This window comes from Eptatretus burgeri, chromosome 4 (genome assembly GCF_056783735.1).
Source record: "Eptatretus burgeri isolate ZD-2024b chromosome 4, Ebu_testis_v1, whole genome shotgun sequence".
NCBI lineage: Eukaryota > Metazoa > Chordata > Myxini > Myxiniformes > Myxinidae > Eptatretus > Eptatretus burgeri.
Genome location: NC_140964.1, coordinates 12248210 through 12269033, shown reverse-complemented (window position 1 = coordinate 12269033; position 20824 = coordinate 12248210). Strand labels below are relative to the sequence as shown.

Genomic DNA, 20824 nt, shown 5'->3' with positions numbered 1-20824 from the left:
AAAGGCACAAAGCAATGGTGTCTGAGCTTTTATAAGCATTGCATCTAGGGTCAGATGGGCTTTCGTGTCTCTTGGCCTGTTGGGTCTCGGGGTTTGGGTCTCAGGGCCTGTTGGGTCTCAGGGTCTCTTGGGTCTCGGGGTTTGGAGTGTGGGGTCTGGCTTGGCGGTGGGTCCAGCTGCTGGAGGGTTATTCACCTGTCCAGTTTGTGCATTGTTTGGCACTCTGGGCGGTGCGTGGCCCCCTTGGAGAGATCCAGTTCTAGAGTGGGTAAACAGGATGGCAGCCACAGTTCGTGTCGCACAACTCAAGGTAAGGCCATGTTATAATCTCTTTAAATATGGTACATGCTGTTTGAAAGTGATGGATCAGGTGGTTTTGCTATCCTGTTTGAACTTGCTGTTTTAACGTATCCCATTTCATTCAATCCTGTACTAATGCTGGCAGATAGAACCATTCCCCCTGGTTCCCTCAAGTCCCACTCACAAATGCAAGTAGAGCACCTCCCCCCCCCTTCAAGTCCCACTAACAAATGCAAGTCCAGAACACCGCCCTTTTCCTCCACCCTTTACCCCTCCCATCCTTCCATATCCTCTTCGCTCCCACCCCTTCTCCACACCCCTACCTTCTGGAGTGTATAGCGACGTGTGGTGAAGCGTTGCTCTCATTGTCTTCCTCACTCCACCTCCCCTTCCTTGCCCTCCCCTCCTAGCTCCCCCTTCTATCCCTCCTTGTTTTCCCCTCCCCTCTTTATCTCTTTCTCTCTCCCCCCCCCCCTCTTTATATGTGTCCCTTCTCTAAGTTATCCCATCAGCGAAATGACGGGTGGTATTTGCTAGTATTAAATTAAGTACCATATGATATATCAAAAGAAACAGTCGTATTTAACAAAGTACAGTATGATAATGAAACCCACACTAATATGAAATAAAATGCAGTTTGATAATCAAAAACACACTAGTATTTAATAAAGTACAATGTGATAATAATCAAACACACACTAATTTTTAATAAAGTACAGTACAATAATATAATCAAACACACACTAGTATTTAATAAATACAATGTGAGATTGATATAGAGGTGTTGGAGTTAGCAATGGCAGGCAATCCATTTGAAACTCGGGTCTTGTAAGCACAGACTTTGAATGTCGACATTTGTAACTGTCATTTTGGTGAAAGTCAGTTGTGACATGTACACGGAGGTGTATGTTCCAGTATCTTGAACATGCTGTGATCATCAGTTTGATGGGTTGTGAGTATTTCAAATACATTTACATTTATTTAAAAGATCAAAACTTCCAAGTATGGTTTTGCTTTGTCCCTTTTTGCAATAACCAATTTTTATGAAGGAATACTTTTTCTTTCACAGTGAAAGCTGCCCCAGGCAAGAGGATTTGGGGAAGGAGGGGATAGGACGTGCAAGCGGGTCGCTCACCCTGCTTGTCGTCCGGTGACCCGGATCGGCCTGGGGTCCGGCGGAGCGATGATGGCGAGGCGGTCCAGCTGGCTGCCATTAGGGAAAAATCAAGGCGAGGCTGCACCCATCGGAAGCGCCTCATTTGGTATCGGAAAAGCCGTGGACCTTCATTTTGTGCAGATGGAATTGGTCTCCGTTCAATCACATCTTCATTTGCCTTCCCCATTTTGTTTATTGTTTGTCTTTTGTTGCCATTGTTGGTTATCATTTTAAGTGGTTGCATCTTTACAAAATATTTATTTTTGTATTCAATTTAACAACTGCTTGACATGTTTTTCTTTTCACTGAAGCAAAACAAGTGCATTTATAATTGTGACATTACTTTCAACATCTTTGTGACTTTATCTTCAATTGGTTGATTTAAAATAAAACTGTAAATTTCAGCTCTTTATGAGTAATCGTTGTTAATATTTTTACTTGAAACCAATTCACTTTGTCCTTCTCATTTATAACAATTCATGTGAATATAGTCTCTCCTGCTTTATTATGTTCCTTCTAAAGAAGTATTTTTCAGAGATCTGCAAAGGCATCAGAGGAACTAGAATTTCCAACATTGTCATGAGTCTGGATTGTGATCTAATCTTTCCCTCAATAACTGAGCAAATCTTGGGAGAAAGATTCATAAGAACAAAAAAGAAGATACAAAAGAGACCATTGGGTCATCACATCTGAGTTAAATGCAACAGGGCTGACGCCATGTTTGTTCTATAATTTTGTGGCATTGTATCCCAGCATTCACATAAACCAAAACTAGATCGACACTCAGGAGAGTGCATAGTCTCGCCTCACGCACTCATGCTGAACAAAAATTAAATACCATCGTTAACTGGAACACTACTATTATGGCTCATATACCCGTATCATCCATGCACCCTATTATGCCACAGACATTGCCATTATCCGTAGCTTTATTGATTGATTATTGGGATATTTAACAACCACTTTTGTGCACATAAAAGCTAAATTGTGTCGATGAAGATTAATGTGAAAAAAAAATTAAAACTATATAACACATGGCAAGTCAATCACATGCATGAAGTTTTGCATTGATCTGTTAAGCAGTCTGGAGAAGAAGTTTTTTTACGTTTTGATTTTCAATCCAATATGGACACCAGATAACATGATCAATGACGTCATAAATTTAATTATTCACTCACATTGGGTCGTACATCAGATATATGAAGTTTCATATTTTTTGGGGATAAGGATTTTGATTCAACTAATTATGGCTGGAATACCACTTCACCAATGATGTCATGGTTATCACCCAATATACCCCATGGGGAGTTGATGACACGTGCCAAGTTTCAATTTTTTTGTTGAGCGATTTCAGAGAAGATGATGTCCAATTTATTTTCTTTAATCCAATATGGCTGCCATACCAAGTAACCAACGTCAGAGTTATCAGTAAAATATTCTCCATGGGGGAATGCTTCCTGTGCTTCCTGTGTTTAAAGTTTTGCATCGATCGGACAAGTGGTTCTCAAGGAAAAAAGTTTATATATAAAATATGTTGACGTGGACACATAAATTTCATATTTTCATTTTCTGTTCCTAACAATTATCTCTCACACACACACACACACACACACACACACACACACACACACACACACACACACACACACACACACACACACACACACACACACACACACACACACACACACACTTGTACAATATCGGGGCTATTCCTGAAACATAATACAATTTAAAGGATAGCTGTAAATAATGTTAATTTTATAACATCCGATATTCAACATAATTGAAATTGTAAACCTCAAAACATTGACGTCCCTTCCCTGAAGTAAGAACCTTAACCTGAAAGCAATTGAATGGTTTCCCAACCACACAGATAATCACATGGGCACCGTTCTTCCTCAAGGTTTTGATCCTTTCAGCCTAGAACCTCTCCAAACAGCGTATCCACAACCTCGGTCGTGGATCCACATCAGTAGATTACAGACAGTGCCTTCAGAAAGTATTCACACCCTTTGACTTTTGTCACATTTTGTTGTGTTACAACCTGAATTTGAAATGGATTAGATTAAAAAATGCCATCACCAATCTCCAGAAAATACCCCATAATGACAAAGTACAAAGATGTTTTTAGAAAATTTTACAAATTAATTAAAAATGAAATCTGAAATGTCTTGTGTCAACAAGTATTCAACCACTTTTCCTCCAAATTGAGCTCAGGTCCATCCAATTTCCTTTGCTCATCCTTGAGATATCTCTACATCTTGATTGGAGTCCACCAGTGGCCAGATCAAATGAATGGACATGACTTAGAAAAAAAAACCACATCTTTCTATATAAAGTCCCACAGTTGACGGTGCATGTAAGAGCAAAACTCGACCATGAAGTCCAAGGAACTCCAACATAGAATTGTGAGGAGGCATAGATCTGGGGAAGGCTATAAAACAATTTCTACAGTGTTGAGGGTTCCCAAGAGCACAGTGAGCTCGATCATGAGGAAATGGAAAGAATATGGAAGTACTCAGACTCATCCTAGAGATTGTTGTCTGACCAAACTGAGCAACTGGGCAAGAAGGGCCTTGGTCAGTGAGGTGAGCAAAAACCAAATGACCACTCTGACAGAACTACAGAGTTCCTTGGCTGAGATGGGAGTACCTATCGGAAGGACAATAGTCTTGTACAAAGGCACATGAAAGATTCTGAGAACATGAGGAAAAATATTCTGTGATCTGGTAAGAAAAAATTGAAATCTTTGGCCTGAATGCAAAGCATTATGTCTGGTGAAAACCAAGCACAGCTCATCACCCATTTAACACCATCCCTACCATGAAGCATGGTGGTGGCAGCATCAAGCTCTGGGGATGATTTTCAGCAACAGGGAGAGTGAGACATGTAAGGATAGAGGTAACATTGAATTGAGTCAAATGGAGTATTGAGGAGAACCTGCTTCAGAGTGCAAAATAACTAAGACTGCGGCGAAGCTTTACGTTCCAACAGGACAATTACATCAAGCATACAGGCAAAGCAACACTGGAATGGCTTCGGAACAAGAACATGAAAGTCTTTGAGTGGCCCAGACAAAGCCCAGACTTGAATCCCATTGAAAATCTGTGGAAAGACTTGAAGGTTGCTGTTCACCAACATTCCCCATCCAACTTGACAGAGCTTAAGCAAATATGCAAGGAAGAATGGGAGAAAATCCCCAAATCCAGATCCGCAAAGCTGATACAGACATACCCGAAGACTTGAAGCTGCATCGCTGCCAAAGTCACTTCGACAAAGTATTGACTCAGGGGGTTGAATACTTATTGGCACAAGACATTTCAGATTTTCATCTTCAAGGAATTTGCAAAAATTTCTAACTTGTTTTTGCTTTGTCATTATGGGGTATTTTGTGTAGATCAGTGACAAAAATAGAAATTTAATTCATTTTAAAATCAGGCTGCAAAACAACAAAATGTGAAAAAGTCAAGGGGTGTGAATACTTTCTGAAGGCACTGTGCACCAGTAGATCCACAACCTCAGTTGCATCCAGGCAGTCAGTCAACCCATCAATGCAACATCACAAATCTATACCAACAAAAGGCTTGAATGCATCATCACAATCACAACTCCCATCACACATTCCATTATATGATCAAATATTAAATGATGCACAGCTTACCTTAAATATAACATACCCACCAACCAGCACAATCACACCAATCACCTTTGGATCAAACTGTTATTGAAATATTCAAACAGTTATTTATAAACGTTTTTATTTTTATTTATAAACGTTTCAACGTGCATCCTCGGCTTCAAGAAACCACTCAAACGGGTACACACACACACACACACACACATATATATATATATATATATATATATATATATATATATATATATATATATATATATATATATATATATACATATACATATACAAGCCGGTAGGCGACGAGGGATTCTCTAGGATCGAAACGCTGGATACGATGCTTTTCATTCTGACCGATCCACCGACGAAGATTCATTGCCAAGACGTATTGGTTCACATACAATTGTTCCTCTGCCTGGCAAGATTTTTCCTGTTGCGTATTTTGCCAACTGGTACTCCTCATAAAAAATGACGGTAAATAGACACCCTATTTTTGAAGGACTACCATTTGAAAAATAAAATCTCAATCAAAAATCGGCTCAAGCAAAATTTTCTAAATATCTCGAAGTGTTTAATTCCGAAGTCTCGTTTCTCTACATTCAAAACTGAAGGACAAGTATTGAAAATACTGCACGCAGTTTTTCGGCCGCTGCACAGCAACGGGTGGTTGCAAGGCAACGAAATTCAAACGCGCACATTCTCAGTATATATTCCACATGTTGGCAAAGTTTCATCGAAATCGGTTTGATGGTTCGTGCTGTGGAGCCTCGCGTTACACACACACACACACACACACACACACACACACACACACACACACACACACACACACACACACACACACACACGGAAAACCCGACAATAAGGTATATCTAGTATATACAGTATAGCGAATCCAATAACATATTGAAGTTTTTGTTTGTCTGCACGCGCTAATCTCCTGAACAGCGAAAGATAGGAGGAAATCTCTGGAAAAAAATGTCAGGACGGGCCGTGGGAAGGTTATAGGCTAGGTGGTGAGGAACTTCGGTCTGGGGGGGGGTATGTTTCCCCCTCACCAACCTCCTCAGGCTCTGCACATGCTAATCTCCTGAACGGTTTCATTGATATTATATATATATATATATTTCTTTTTTTATAATATATATATATATATATATAATTTCCTGATTTTTGTTTTCATATATGTATATAGATATATGCACTTTGGTTAAGATCCGAATCCTGATATACGAGATCTATATAATTTCCTCTGTCACCGAAGGTGAAGGAGGTTATGTTTTCAAACCCTTTCTGTTTGTTTGTTTGTTTGTGTGCAGGATATCTCAAAAAGTTGCCGACGGATTCTGATGAAATTTTGTGCACAGTTTGGGTGTGTGACAAGGACAAAGGGATTACATTTTGGTGAATATCCGGATCAGGAAATGGCTACTGGAATATTTTAAATGATTCTTCACCATTGAGAAATGGGGCCGAAATTTATGGAAAGCATGATATCTCAAATGTTGTGGACGGATTCAGACGAAACTTAGTGAACATGTTGGGCGTGTGACAAGGAAGAATTGATTCCATTTTGGTGAACATTCGAATCCAGATCCGGATACGAGAATTATTGAATTTTTAAAGTAATTCTTTACTATTGAGAGATCGGGCCAAAAGGTATATATTGCATGATATTTAAAAAATATATTGGGCCGGATATGTTCTTGTGGATCAGGCATTGAGTGGCAGAGGATATGCACTCTACTGAGTGCCCTTCAAGTTTGTTAAGTGATTCTTCACCATTGAGAGATGGGCCAAAAATGATATATTTATTGTGCATGATATATTGTTGGATCAGGCATTGTGTGACAGAGGTTAGTGCCACTCTACTGAGTGCCCTTCTCGTTTAACATTGTATTTGTATAAATATCTCGTAAATAATATTGAAAGTATTTGGATTGTATTTCAGTAATTTTGTTTGGTGTAATTTTATGATCTTAAGGAAAACTTGTTTTAATCTGATAACTGCAGCTGCATGTGTTAGCATATGTCTGACTAGCTGTTTTAATAACAATATGATATTCAAATACACAATAACATTTCATAAAATGCAATATGATATTCAAACACACATTAATATTTAATAAAGTACAATATGATCATCAAACACAAACCAATCTACCTGTATGGTTGGTTTATACCTCTTATAACTCGAGAACTACGCATCACAGAGCAAAACGAAAGGCATATTCGAAAGCAGCACATCTCAGTGGTACTACAGCACACCTTAGACGTTTAAAAAAACCGAAAAAAAATTCGTCGATTTTTTTTGGCCATTTTAATTTCTATACCGCAATTGATTGATTTTCCGCATCACGACATTTTTTATTCACAACTTGATCAAAATAAGACAAAGACAGACCAGTGGATGGACAGACCAGTGAACGTTTACAAAGTTTCTGATCAAAATTTGACTTTCTGATTTAAGATGCTCCGAAAAAGGAAGAGCTCCATTGGTCCCAAGGCAGCTGCAGCTAAGCGAAAACACACTAAGAGACAACAGGAGACTGAAGAGGAGCAATATGCCAGGCTAAATGAACAGGCACAGCGGCAACAGCAGCAGCGCCAAAAAGAGACTGAAGAGGAGTGATCAGTCAGGCTTAATGAACAAGCTCATCAGCAACAACAGTGGCGAGCAAATGAGACCGAGGAAGAGTGTGATGCAAGACATGAGGCAATGTGTCACCGCACTCCAGAAGCACGAGCACAGGCCGAGGCACAAGAGCACAACAATGCCAACAGCGTGGCATTCACGTATGACCCGACTGACCCAACAACTCATGCAGACATCGGCCGAATGGACCAAGTCTGCACCCACTGCTCTGCTTACAAGTTCAAGGGAGAGACCAAGGATGTCCTTGAGCCCTCTCCTGCCCTTCCTCCCTTGCTGAAGGAACTTCTCTCAGGTGAAGGTCCCCTCAACAAGCACTTCCTTGACAACATTCGGATGTATAATGGCAGCTTTGCGATGACGAGCTTCGGGCACAAGGAAGCTGAAGTCCAGGGCTGGAACCCGAGCTTCCGGATCAAAGGTCAAGTGTTCCACCGCATTGGCAGCTTGATCCCGTCTAAAGAGGGCCTGCCAAAGTTCCTTCAGGTCTACTTCATGGACTCACATGCCAAGGAGCTGGCTTCCAGGAACCACAATGGCCTCAAACAACACATCTTTGAGATGCTCACAAAGTGGTTTCACGAGAATAACCATCTGCTCTGTGAGCTTAAGACTGCAAGAGATGTACTTGCAGAAGTAGGCAACTCTGAAGAGCACCAGATCATCATCAGAAAGAACAAGTGACCGCAAGGAGAGCACACACGCCGCTACAATTCCCAGTCTGCATCAGAAGTCACCAACCTAATGGGCAATGAGCCAACAGAACCCAGAGGCATTGTCCTCAGACTTCGCGATCGGGCACTTAAAAGGATCTGTGAGCTGCATGCATCTTATGATGCACTCCAGTATCCCATAGTGTTCCCATATGGAACAGATGGCTACAGCATCCATCTCATGGCCAGGACTACGACTGGACAGGATGGATGAAACCTCACACAGCTGCAATACTACAGCTACCACATCATGGTGAGAGAGGGCAACCACATACTGCAGATGCAACGACTATTTCAGTAGTTTCTGGTCGATGTCTACTGCAAGATCGAGACAGAGCGACTGGGCTTTATCCGCCGGGAGCAAAAGAACTTGCTTGCTGATAACTATGACAACCTCCGTGAGAGTCTCATGGCCAGCGATGGTGACCCTCGCAATGTTGGAAAAAGGGTGGTCCTTCCAGCAACATATACCGGTAGGCCGAGGTGGATGCATGAAAAACAGAGTGATGCCATGGCCTATCTGCGTCGCATGGGAAGGCCTGACTTCATCTTCATGATGACCACGGATCCCAAATGGACCGAGGTCCAGGAAAACCTCCTGCCAGGACAAGAGCCTCACGATCGCCCAGAGCTCATTGCCTGCTTCTTTCGCCAAAAGAACAAGAAGCTCATGGAGCTACTAAAGAAGGGAGCTTTTGGGAAGATGGGAGCCTTCCTGTACACCATTGAGTACCAGAAGCGTGGTCTTCCTCATGCCCACATCCTCCTGTGGGTCACTCCAGAGGACAAGGTCAAGCCCGAAGACATTGCCTGGTCATCAGTGCTTAGATTCCCGACATGGAGCAAGATCCATTGCTGCACAAGATGTCATGGCACACATGATCCATGGTCCATGCGGAAACCTCAACCAGAACAGCCCTTGCATGAAGGACCGCAAGTGCTCAAAGGATTTCCCAAAGCCATTCCTGCAGAGCACTGAGCATGGAAATGAGAGCTACCCCAAGTATCGCCGTCTCAAGCCAGAAGATGGTGGTTACACTGGTGAGATAAAGATGTGCCAGCAGGGAAAATGGGTGGTACATGTAGTCACCAACCAGTGGGTGGTACCCTACAACCCGTTCCTCCTCAGCCAATTATCTTGCCACATCAACGTTGAGATCTGCTCCAGCATCAACAGCATCAGGTATATCACAAAGTATGTCACCAAGGGGACCGATCAGGCAGTGTTTGAACTGCAGCGGGCCAACGAGGAGGCCGGAAACCGTCAAGTGGATGAGGTAGCTCAGTTCCAGAATGTTATACATCGGCAGCAGCGAAACAGTTATACATCGGCAGCAGCGAGGCAGTCTGGAGGATCCTGGAGCACCCAATTTCCGAACTTCTCCCTTCAGTCATTGGCCTCGCCGTCCACCTCAAGAATGGCGAGCGAGTCTACTTCAATGTGGACAATGCCGTCGAGAGGGCACAGCGACCACCACGAGCCACTACGCTGACTGCCTTCTTCGACCTCTGCAGTCATGACGATTTTTCCAAGACACTCAAATACCATGAGGTGCCTGAGTACTACACGTGGGACAAGTCGCGCAACAAGTGGGCCCGCCGCAAGCGAGGAGAGGTGGTTGAAGGTCCACATGCAATCTGGAAGGCTCGGCAATTGGCCACATCTACAGCATCAGTCTGAGGCAGGGTGACTGTTACTACATTCAACTTCTCCTGACTGAAGTCTGTGGCCCCTCCTCCTTCACTGCTCTGAGAACCGTGGATGGCCAGGAATTGTCCTTCCGTGAAGCCTGTCTCGCAAGGGGACTCCTGGAAAATGACCAGCACCTCCACCTTGCAATGGAGGAGGCAGGCATCAGCCAGTCTGCACCAAACCCCAGGATCTCATGGCAGTCATCCTCACCACCTGTTTCCCTAGCAATCCACGCACACTTTGGGATCAGTTCCGTGACCTCCTCTCTGAAGACTACCTATTCCATCATTGCCACAATGTTGGCAATCCTGATGCTGACTACAATGAGGATGTCTATAACCTTGCACTTTGCTCCCTCGAGGACAAGGTGATCATGATGGGCAGCCATCATCTCAGTTCGTATGACCGAGCTACACCAGAGAGGGGCACAGAAGATAGGCTCAAGAGAGAGTACTTCAGGGATGTGGCCTACAACCAAGAGCAGTTGGCTGTCCAGGATGATGACATCCAACAGCACTTGACAGATGACCAGCATCAGGTCTACAATGCAGTCCTTGAACTGGTGCAGCAAGGTAGCATCATCAATGGCAACAGGAGCAGCAATATCATCTTCCTCGATGTACCTTGAGGCACAGGTAAGAGCTTCGTCATCAACACGATCCTGAAAAATATTCGCTCAGAAGGCAAGATTGCTCTTGCTACTGCGTCCAGTGGAAGTGCCGCAACACTGCTCCAGGGAGGACGAACGCTGCACAGCACCTTCAAGCTCCCACTCGACACACACTTCAAAGAGCAGCCAACATTCAACATCAAGCATGGAACAGCATTGGCCAAGGTCATCAAGTATGCTGCTGCCATCAATGTGGATGAGACCCCAATGTCTCACAAGTCAGCCTACAAAGCTATAGATTGCACACTGCCGGACATCACAGGAGTCCAGCAACCCATGGGGCATCCCCACACTACTCTGTGGAGACTTCCGGAAGATCCTTCCAGTGGTTAAGAGAGGCACCAGATCCAACATTGTCAACATCAGCCTGAAGACGTCCCACCTGTGGCGCCATGTGACTGTCAAGCACCTGACCACCAACATGCGAGCTCATCTGTCTGGCGATGAAGGGGCCACCAACTTCTCCAAGCTGCTCCGAGAAATTGGCAATGGACAGATCCCATTTGTGGACGAACCAGACATGATCGCAATTCCTCCTGGACTTAGCAAGGTCGTCTCCACACTGGAGGAGCTGAAGGCTGAAGTCTACCCTTGCTTGACCACAAATGGAGTCAGGTCTGAGAGGCTGGCTGCCGTCTCTGGTTTCTGAGGCAACCGTCTCCTTGGCAACCATCTCGGGTCTCCGAGGCTACCATCTCCAGGGCAACCGTCTCCGAAACATGGAGCCACAACAGGCTCATGGGAGAGTTCCCCGGCGATGGGACGATCTACAAGTCTGTGGTCAGTGCCATCTGCGATGAGAAGGCAGTCAATTACCCTGTTGAGCTGCTCAATTCTCTCGAGCTGTCAGGAATGCCACCACACCTCTTCAAGCTGAAATTCAGTGTGCCATCATGATCCTGGCAAACATGGTGCCACCCAAGACCACCAATGCACACGCTGCATCATAACCCACCTGCATGCCAATGTCATTGAGGCCACCATCTCCTGTACACAATACAAAGGAAAAGTCATCCTTCTGCTGAGGATCCTGCTCATTCCGTCCGACTCCAAGCTGCCCTTCCAGTTTCGCCGACTCCAGTTTCCCTGCAAGCCATGCTTTGCGATGACGATCAACAAGGCTCAAGGTCAGACGTGCAAGGCAATAGGTGTCGACCTTTCTGTCCCGTGCTTCTCCCACGGCCAGCTGTATGTGGCTGCCTCTTGGACCAGCAGCACAATGAAGCTCAGCATCGTGGCACCCAATAGTCAGACACGCAAAGTCGTCTACCCCGAGGCACTGGAGCACTGATGATGAACGCTGAAAACACAAAGAAATGTGAAATGTGTCCAAATTAAATGTGATATGTAAATGTGATATATATTATGCACCACAATTTACCCCTTTCTTATTCCTACCTTTTTCCATGGGCAATCCCAGGTACTCAAGCTAGTATTTAATAAAGTACAATATGATCACCAAACACAACAATATTTAATAAAGAGCAATAAGATCATCAAACACACACTAATCTATACTAGCAAATCTCAACGTGTGTGTGTGTGTGTGTGTGTGTGTGTGTGTGTGTGTGTGTGTGTGTGTGTGTGTGTGTGTGTGTGTGTGTGTGTGTGTGTGTGTGTGTGTGTGTGTGTGTGTGTGTGTGCGCGTGTGTGTGTGTGTGTGTGGGTGTGTGTCCTACATAACTCCAAAACCATGAAACCTTGTGGCCTGAAACTTTGCATGCAATACTAATGGAACTCCAAGTAAGTGCCCGAGAGAAAATAGGGGGTTTGGGTTAATTAAATCACCCCTTTGAAGATAAATAACGGCCCTATTTAATTATATCCTTCATCAGGCGATCCTCGGCCACCTCGCTCTCTGGGGACATAAGGCATATCCTAGGTTATCTCACAGGGGTCTGAAGCAGCCATGTTTTTTGGCCTGCTCAACCATGCTCTGACTTGGAACAGGCCACAGCAATTTCTTAATGATAATTTTTTTTTGTTTTTCATTTTCCTCACTCATATTATCGGATACCTGTTCATCATAGCCACGAATCGCTGGGTACATTGTAATGCTTATAAACGCTCGGAAACACCAGCGTTCATGACTTTATTTCATTTCCACACATCAAAACCTTGAGAATCTCCTAAACTAAGCCGAAAGATAAAAATTTATGCTCCAGAATTGAGCTACAATTCTGACTATTAGAAAAAGTGTTAATTTGTCTAATTCGGATATTGTTTGGACTTTCGGACATAGCTATTGCTTGCCAACCATTTAATTGGAGTGCTTGCGTGAGTGCTTAAGCCACTTGCCGAGTGCTCAAAAGTGGACGGCGGGACAGTTCGTGTCCCAGTTGGGATGTGCAATTGCCAGTTGCTGCAAGGTAGAGGTACATATATGCGTATATTTGAATCTGTCATTTAGGGACTCTTCACAGGTGTGTGTATACCTGCATTCTTCATTACGCGGGCATCGTGGTGGCAAAGTTTCATCCTGTATCTTGAAGGTTTTAACTTTTAACCTCAGCAGTGCACGAGCGATCGTGTTTTCCTTTGTCCTCGTGACTGTTTCTAAAGCAATTGGTTATTTTATTTGACTTGGTGGAGTGCTTTACAAAGCTCATATGGTCTCTCTTTGTGAGTTTCAAAGCAAATTACATTTGATAACACCCGATTTCCGAGCCGTTCGCTGTATTAACGTGTTTTTTCTCAATTAGAGCCAAATTTTTTCCATCTTTTACATGACGAGTGTGTGTGTGTGTGTGTGTGTGTGTGTGTGTGTGTGTGTGTGTGTGTGTGTGTGTGTGTGTGTGTGTGTGTGTGTGTGTGTGTGTGTGTGTGTGTGTGTGTGTGTGTGTGTGTGTGTGTGTGTGTGTGTGTGTGTGTTGTTCATGAAGCATTACATATTCTCTGCTAACTCCCCTACCCATATATATCTCTATCTCTCTATCTCTCTATCTCCGAATATATCTGGATGGTGGTTATACCCATGTGATGGTTATCTCCACACATATCCAGATGGTGGTTATCTCCACATGTATCAGAACAGTGGTTATCTCCGCACGTATCCGAATGGTGGTTATGTTAGGACGGTGGTTATCTCCATACGTGTCTGGAAGGTGATTATGTCTGGATAGACCCTCCCCTCATACTGCCTTCCCTAGCCCTCCCCTCACACTGCCTTCGCTTCCCTTCACACTTCTTTCCCCTCCCCTCACATTGCCTTCCCTTGCCCTCCATCATGCTGCCTTCCCTTGCATTCCCTGCATGTTGCCTTCCCTTGCCCTCCATCATGCTGCCTTCCCTTGCATTCCCTGCATGTTGCCTTCCCTTGCCCTCGCTTCATGTTGCCTTCCCTCCCTTCATGCTGCCTTCCCTTTCCCTACCCCTCCTCACTCCCCACTCCCCCTCCTTCCTCACTCACCCACCCTTATTCCCTCACTTCCCCACACCACCTCAATCTCCCTTCCCCTCCTTCCTCCCTCCCCCTCCTCCTCACTCCCCCACCCCTCACTCCCCACCCCTCATTCCTCCCCTCTTTGCTCCCTCTCCATCCTCACTCTCCCACCTGTCAGTCTCCCTCCCTTCTCCCTCTCTCACCGTACCATCTCTGCTCTCTCACTCCCCACCTTCTTACTCCCCCCTTAATATTTCTGCCAGCAATGTTATGGGTTGTATTTGCTCATATTAAATAAAGTGCAATATGATAATCAAACACACATGAGTATTTAATAAGGTGCAATAAGATAATCAAATGCACATTAGTATTTAATTAAGTACAATATGATAATCAAACACACATCAGTATTTAATAAAGTCTGTAGTCAAATGCACATTCGTCTTTAATAAAGTGCAATATGATAATCAAACACACACTTGTATTTAATAAAGTGCAATGTGAAAATCAAATGCACATTATATTTAATAAAGTGCAATATGATAATCAAACACACATTAGTATTCAATAAAATGCAAAATGATAATCAAACTCACATTAGTATTTATTTGAAGTACAATATGATAATAATAAAACACACACTTGTATTTAATAAAGTGCAAAATGATAATCAAACGCACATTCGTATTTAATAACATACAATATGATAATCAAACACACATTAGTATTTAATAAAGTTTAAAATGATAATCAAATGCACATTAGTATTTAATAAAGTACAATATGATAATCAAACACACACTAGTATTAAATAAAGTGCAAAATGATAATCAAACACACATTAGTATTTAATAAAGTACAATATGATAATCAAACACACACTTGTATTTAACAAAGTGCAAAATGATAATCAAAGGCACATTCGTATTTAATAAAGTACAGTATGATAATCCAACACATATTAGTATTTAATAAAGTGCAATATGATGATCAAACACACCTTAGTATTTAATAAAGTACAATATGATGATCAAACACACATCAGTGTTTTATAAAGTACAATATGATAATCAAACACACATTAGTATTTAATAAAGTGCAATTTGATATTCAAACACACATTAGTATTTAATAAAGTGCAAAATGATAATCAAACACACAGGGCTGGATTTAGGCATGGGCAAGCTGGGCAGTTGCCCAGGGGCCTCCACAACCAGGGGGCCTCCACATATTTCATGGAAAAAAAATTGTAAGGAAAAATGTATTTGTGAGTGCCTGAATGGTAGTTGGTAGTTAGTTGAACAGATATAAGATATTCATCTATAACAGATATATGATATTCATCTTATCTCATTCTCTATTTTATATAGAAGTTCAGATTATTTGTTCTTGAAAAATATACTTTATGGATGACTGTAATTATGTCTTGTCACCTTTTTAGTATTTTAAGGTAGGGTGGGCCTCCACGACTGAAGGCAGTCCAGGGGCCACCACATGTTTAAATCCGGCCCTGCAAACACACATTAGTATTTAATAAAGTACAATATGATAATCAAACACACATTAGTATTTAATAAAGTGCAATATGATAATCAAACACACATTAGGATTTAATAAAGTGCAATATGATAATCAAACACACATTGGTATTTAATAAAATGCAATATGATAATCAAACACACATTAGTATTTAATAAAGTGCAATATGATAATCAAACACACACTTGTATTTAATAAAGTGCAATATGATAATCAAATGCACATTAATATTTAATAAAGTGCAATATGATAATCAAACACACATTAGTATTGAATAAAGTACAATATGATAATCAAACACACATTAGTATTTAATAAAATGCAATATGATAATGTAACACACATTTGTATTTAATAAAGTGCAAAATGATAATCAAATGCACATTAGTATTTAATAAAGTACAATATGATAATCAAATGCATATTAGTATTTAATAAAGTGCAATTTCATCATCAAACAAACACGAGTGTTTAATAAGGTACAATGCAGTATTACGAAATAATTTTTTTTTTTAATGCAAGTTTGTGTTTTTATCTTTTTGACTCTTTTCTTGGTGGATGTTCAAATATTCAACATTTTTTGAACAGAATTCCTAAAATAATAAGTCATATCTAATTAATATTCTTCCAATTTGTCTTTCTCATTTACTTTAGTGGCTTTCCCGTTAACCTTTTCAAAAGTGTGATGTCACGTATAACATATCAAAGCGGAAAAGACAAGTTCAATGCGCACATAAAGACAAAAACAAAAGTTATGCCATCATATAAGAAGATTGGTGTGGAATGGGGTTAAAAAGTAAAACACAAAACAAATTTCCAACACCAGTTAAATCTGATCATGACCAATTTAATGCTATGAAGAAAATGTAATTTCATTGAATTTTCCAATGATTTCTGCATGAGTTGCAGATATTTATTGTGCATGTCTTATGAAGCATAACGCTAAGTAATGCTGCACAGACGCCCCACCCCCCCCCTCACCAATTGCATAATGCTTTGTGGGACAAACCCCACACCAAAAAGGAGCACATGAGAAAATTCAAGGTTATATAATATTTATGTTGATTAATAAATGGTGTTGTTATTAACATGAAAAACGGTTCTGTTTCCATAATTGAAGACAGCCTATGTTGTGTTAGCAAAGCAAGAACCAAAGCCTGCAAAGTGACTCGCAAGGCTGGAGTAAAGAGGAAAATTTTCAAGCATAGCTTTAGTTACCCCTGATAGTACAGCAAAAAAATAGAAATTTATTCCAAAACATGCTGTAATACAAGTCCAACACCCCCCCCCCCACTCAATGCAGTCTGGACAGCACCACAGATGTATGGTGGTGTATTATTTATATGTGTCAGTTCTGTTGGACGATTATTCAGCAAGATTTCTTACGATGAAATGCAACGGCCCGCCATGGCATGGGAGTTCGCTTCGTCGATATTTACAAGCACGATACCAGATGGCCTGGCACTGTGATGATCGATAATATCCACATTGGCGTGCTCCTATTTAATGCTCTCACCCAGTATACAAGGTTTTCTGCAATAGGTCACAAAACAGCCACAAATCTGCCAAATTTAACTCCTGCCCTGCCTGAGTTAAAAACTGTGGAACAATCTCCACCTTGGGCACTGCACTTATCAACTGCAATCTTGGTCGAAGTACTCGTTGGCACAAGTCGAGACATTTATACATGTTAGTTATAGAACAAATATGGTGTCAGCTCTGTCAAGTTGAGAGGATATCTTATGCATGCCAACAGCCATAAGCATTTTTGCTGTTCCATAAGCCTGAACTTTGCATACAAAGTGTAACTTTCACGAGAACCATGATAAAATCCGAAACATAATGAAAATCTTGTCTAGTGCAAGACAAGAGCTTACCTCAAATCACATTGAGGGCTGTTTGAAAAATTTTCCCACACTTGCCAAATGTGAATTGGTGAAAGTGAGCAGCCATCATAACCAATTCCACACCAGCCAGTGAGGAAAGACACAAATCTCACTCAAACTATTCTCGTTATTTAATATTATTTAAACAATAAGCAGAGGTGAATCTAGGGGACAAAGGGAATTCATGGGTCTCAGTCTTCTCCTCTTCCAAATCAACCTCTCACTCTATCCACCCTCCTCCCCATCCCCCGTTTCCCCCCACTTCGCCCTCATTCCATTTTCAGGAGAATAAAATCCATTACAACTTTCAATCAAAATAATACCTTGATTAAAAAAATTATTTGAAAAGTATCCAATGGAATTATGGCCAGAGACGTCCAATTTATCATTACACATCTTCAATGCCTGCCATATACTTTCTCCAGATTTTATCCAGACAAGTGAACTTCCCTCCCCCACACCCATCCATACCCCTTTTCATAATCTTGGATCCACCTCTGATAAGAAGTTTTGATCCCTCATAAAACCTTACATAATAAACAGAGCTTGCCTTAAATCAAGTGATCACAGTTAGGTACCTGTCAGTTGCCTCCATACAAGTTACTATTTAATATTTCTGAAAGATCAGTTGTGATCTCTTGACTGGGGAGAGCTTTAAGAGAAATATACAGTAATTTTTTCCTTTCAAACAATAGGATGTTTTATACAACTGCCCCCCTAAAATATAATACGCCACCAGAACTAACAAAATAGATTGTCTAAAACTCAAGATTGATCATTAAATTAAGAATAACCGTTGTACAAGGACTGTCGTATACTCTGTCCAACATATGAACAAACAGATCAAATAGTCACAAGAGGTGTTCCAAGAAGCCTCAACACAAATCAAAAATTTCCTCTGGTGTAATATATATACCTGTATATAAGTGTGTGTGTGTGTGTGTGTGTGTGTGTGTGTGTGTGTGTGTGTGTGTGTGTGTGTGTGTGTGTGTGTGTGTGTGTGTGTGTGTGTGTGTTTTGTTACGTGCCACCTTCAAAGCCTGGAAACGAGTGTTTGAGTGTTCCAAAGAGTAGCACGGCAGACAATAAAACAATCACTTTAAACTTTTCAATCAATTGACAAACAACTAGGTGATAACCAGCGACATGCAACAGAAGGAACTTAAAAATGCAATTTATTTAAAACCCACTGTTAAAATGCACGAACATCAATCGGTAATAATGTAATCACAATTCAATCACAATTCATCAGTAACTGTAAACTTCTACACAGGAAAGTACAAGTCACGGTCAATAATGACAATACAACGGTTAAACGGGACGAAATGATGGAAGGCGTGACATAATTTATATGGTTCATCAGAGATCTAGATTTTAAGATGAAAGAAAGGTACATTAAAAAAGTGGGGGGTGGGGTGGGGTGGGGACGTAATCGAGGCAGATGTCCACAATACACCGACCAGTTTATACGGTTCACCAGATGCCTAAGTTTGATCCTCTGTCTAGATGCGTAATGAAAGAAAGATACCAAAAAAACAACAACCCCAGGATGTAATCGAGGCAGAGGTCCGCTTTTCACTGCCCACTTTATACATCTCACCTCCTATACGGAGGCCCAGGTTTGATGCATGGTCTGGCCGCACAATTATTCCCACAAAAATCCTGTTCATTTATCTGCAAGCTAAAACCTGGCAAGAACAACCTTTCTTTTAGCTCTGTGACAAATTTGGTCCAAATCCGTGCAGAGGTGGACGATTGTATATTTGTCGGGGGGAGGGGGGAGTAGATATTCCCAAAGAGTGGATAGGAATGTATAGAGGAGCATGGTCCGTGTGCGAGTAGCTCGTCATCTCGAATGTATAAGTAAGGAAACGTCAGCTTGAGAATTGTCCTGTTTGCATGTGCGCCAAACAGGGGGTGGTGTGTGGTAATCGTTCGTCAGGGATTATGATTAAGGAGATTATGTGTATAACCTCTGTCAACCTCTACTGAGGGCACAGGGAGATTCGGCATGAAAGAACGGGGGGGGGAGCTATGAACGCCTCCTGAGGGGCAGAGCGATGGATCGCCTTGGAGGGGTGGAGCATTGCTCCTAGAGAAGAGGGAGGAGTCTAATCGGCAGTTGGTCTGAGGAGAAAGCGGCTGTGAGTTGGTAAGAGTGACAGCCTGAGGAGAAAGAGTGTGAGGAGAGCTCAGAGGAGATCCTCCTGCCTGCCTGCTTCTGCCAGCCTCTGCCTGTCTGTGGCTCTCTTTGCTCAGTGCCCATTTCATCGACCTGTGTGCTTCATCTCCTCATCGTCCTGGTCATCGTCTGCTCGCCTCATCGTCCTACTCCTCCCTCGTCTCTCATCAGCTGCTCGTCCCCGCTGCTGCCAGAGCTGAGTCCCTCGGTTTTTGTTCACTCTTCCTATCAGTGACTGAGTCTGGAGTGAGGCGCCTTTGTTTCTTTCGATTCATTTTTACCTCATTGTACATAATTATTTATGACTTGCATTTCCTTCCTTCCTTCCTTCCCAACCCACCATTGTCTCCTCCGCCACGATCAATCATCACTGGTTCTTTTTATTGGGTTACAGGAAATAAATCCGTTGGTTTTACCAGAGCGAAGCTTCTCACATCTCTCCTCACGACCCGCGTGCCGTGCACGTTGTCCACCATTAATTTGGAACGTCTTCTCAGGAGTTGAGCTGCTCGGGACATCGCGAGACTTTAACCTCCCACCGCGATGAGCTCAATGTTAGTTGAGCCGTCGATGCTACAATATGCATGCACCTATACATACCATTACGGACTCAGGGTTCAAGGTTTGTCACATGGCGGATTTCTCTGACTCCTTCCAAACTCCCAGCCCCGAGGCCAGCAGCCGCCGGTAACTCTCTGGTCCGGCAGGTTGCTGGGCGACCATGAATGCCAATTGATACTGCCAAACCTGGCAGGGTTCTCACTACTACGCATGTTACCTTACCAGTGGTTTAGCAATATCTAGGGGGGGGGGGCTCACATCCTCGATACGTACTTGTCTTATCTTTTTTTAATCAGGTGCAGCTGAGCGGCACTACCATGTATGTACCGGCTAAGATTGTGGAGCCATTCGGTGGGGTAGAACATCTCGGGCTAGCAATAAGTGCAGATTATGCTTGAACAATGAAGGAAAATAATTCAGGAGCAGATTTCGAGAAACAAACACCAAGCGTT

The 20824-nt window shown here is 42.3% G+C and overlaps 1 long non-coding RNA gene across 2 annotated transcripts in view; it reads right to left on the bottom strand.

Moving 5' to 3' along the window:
- The window catches only part of LOC147027493 (uncharacterized), a 55683-nt gene that overhangs the window by 29775 nt on the left and 5084 nt on the right, over positions 1-20824 (bottom strand). For both annotated transcript variants that reach the window (XR_015057062.1, XR_015057063.1), the window contains exons 2-3: positions 15638-15714; positions 11778-12122 (exon numbers count right to left, since the gene is read on the bottom strand). This is a non-coding gene — a long non-coding RNA (uncharacterized LOC147027493). The remainder of the gene's footprint in view (positions 1-11777; positions 12123-15637; positions 15715-20824) is intronic.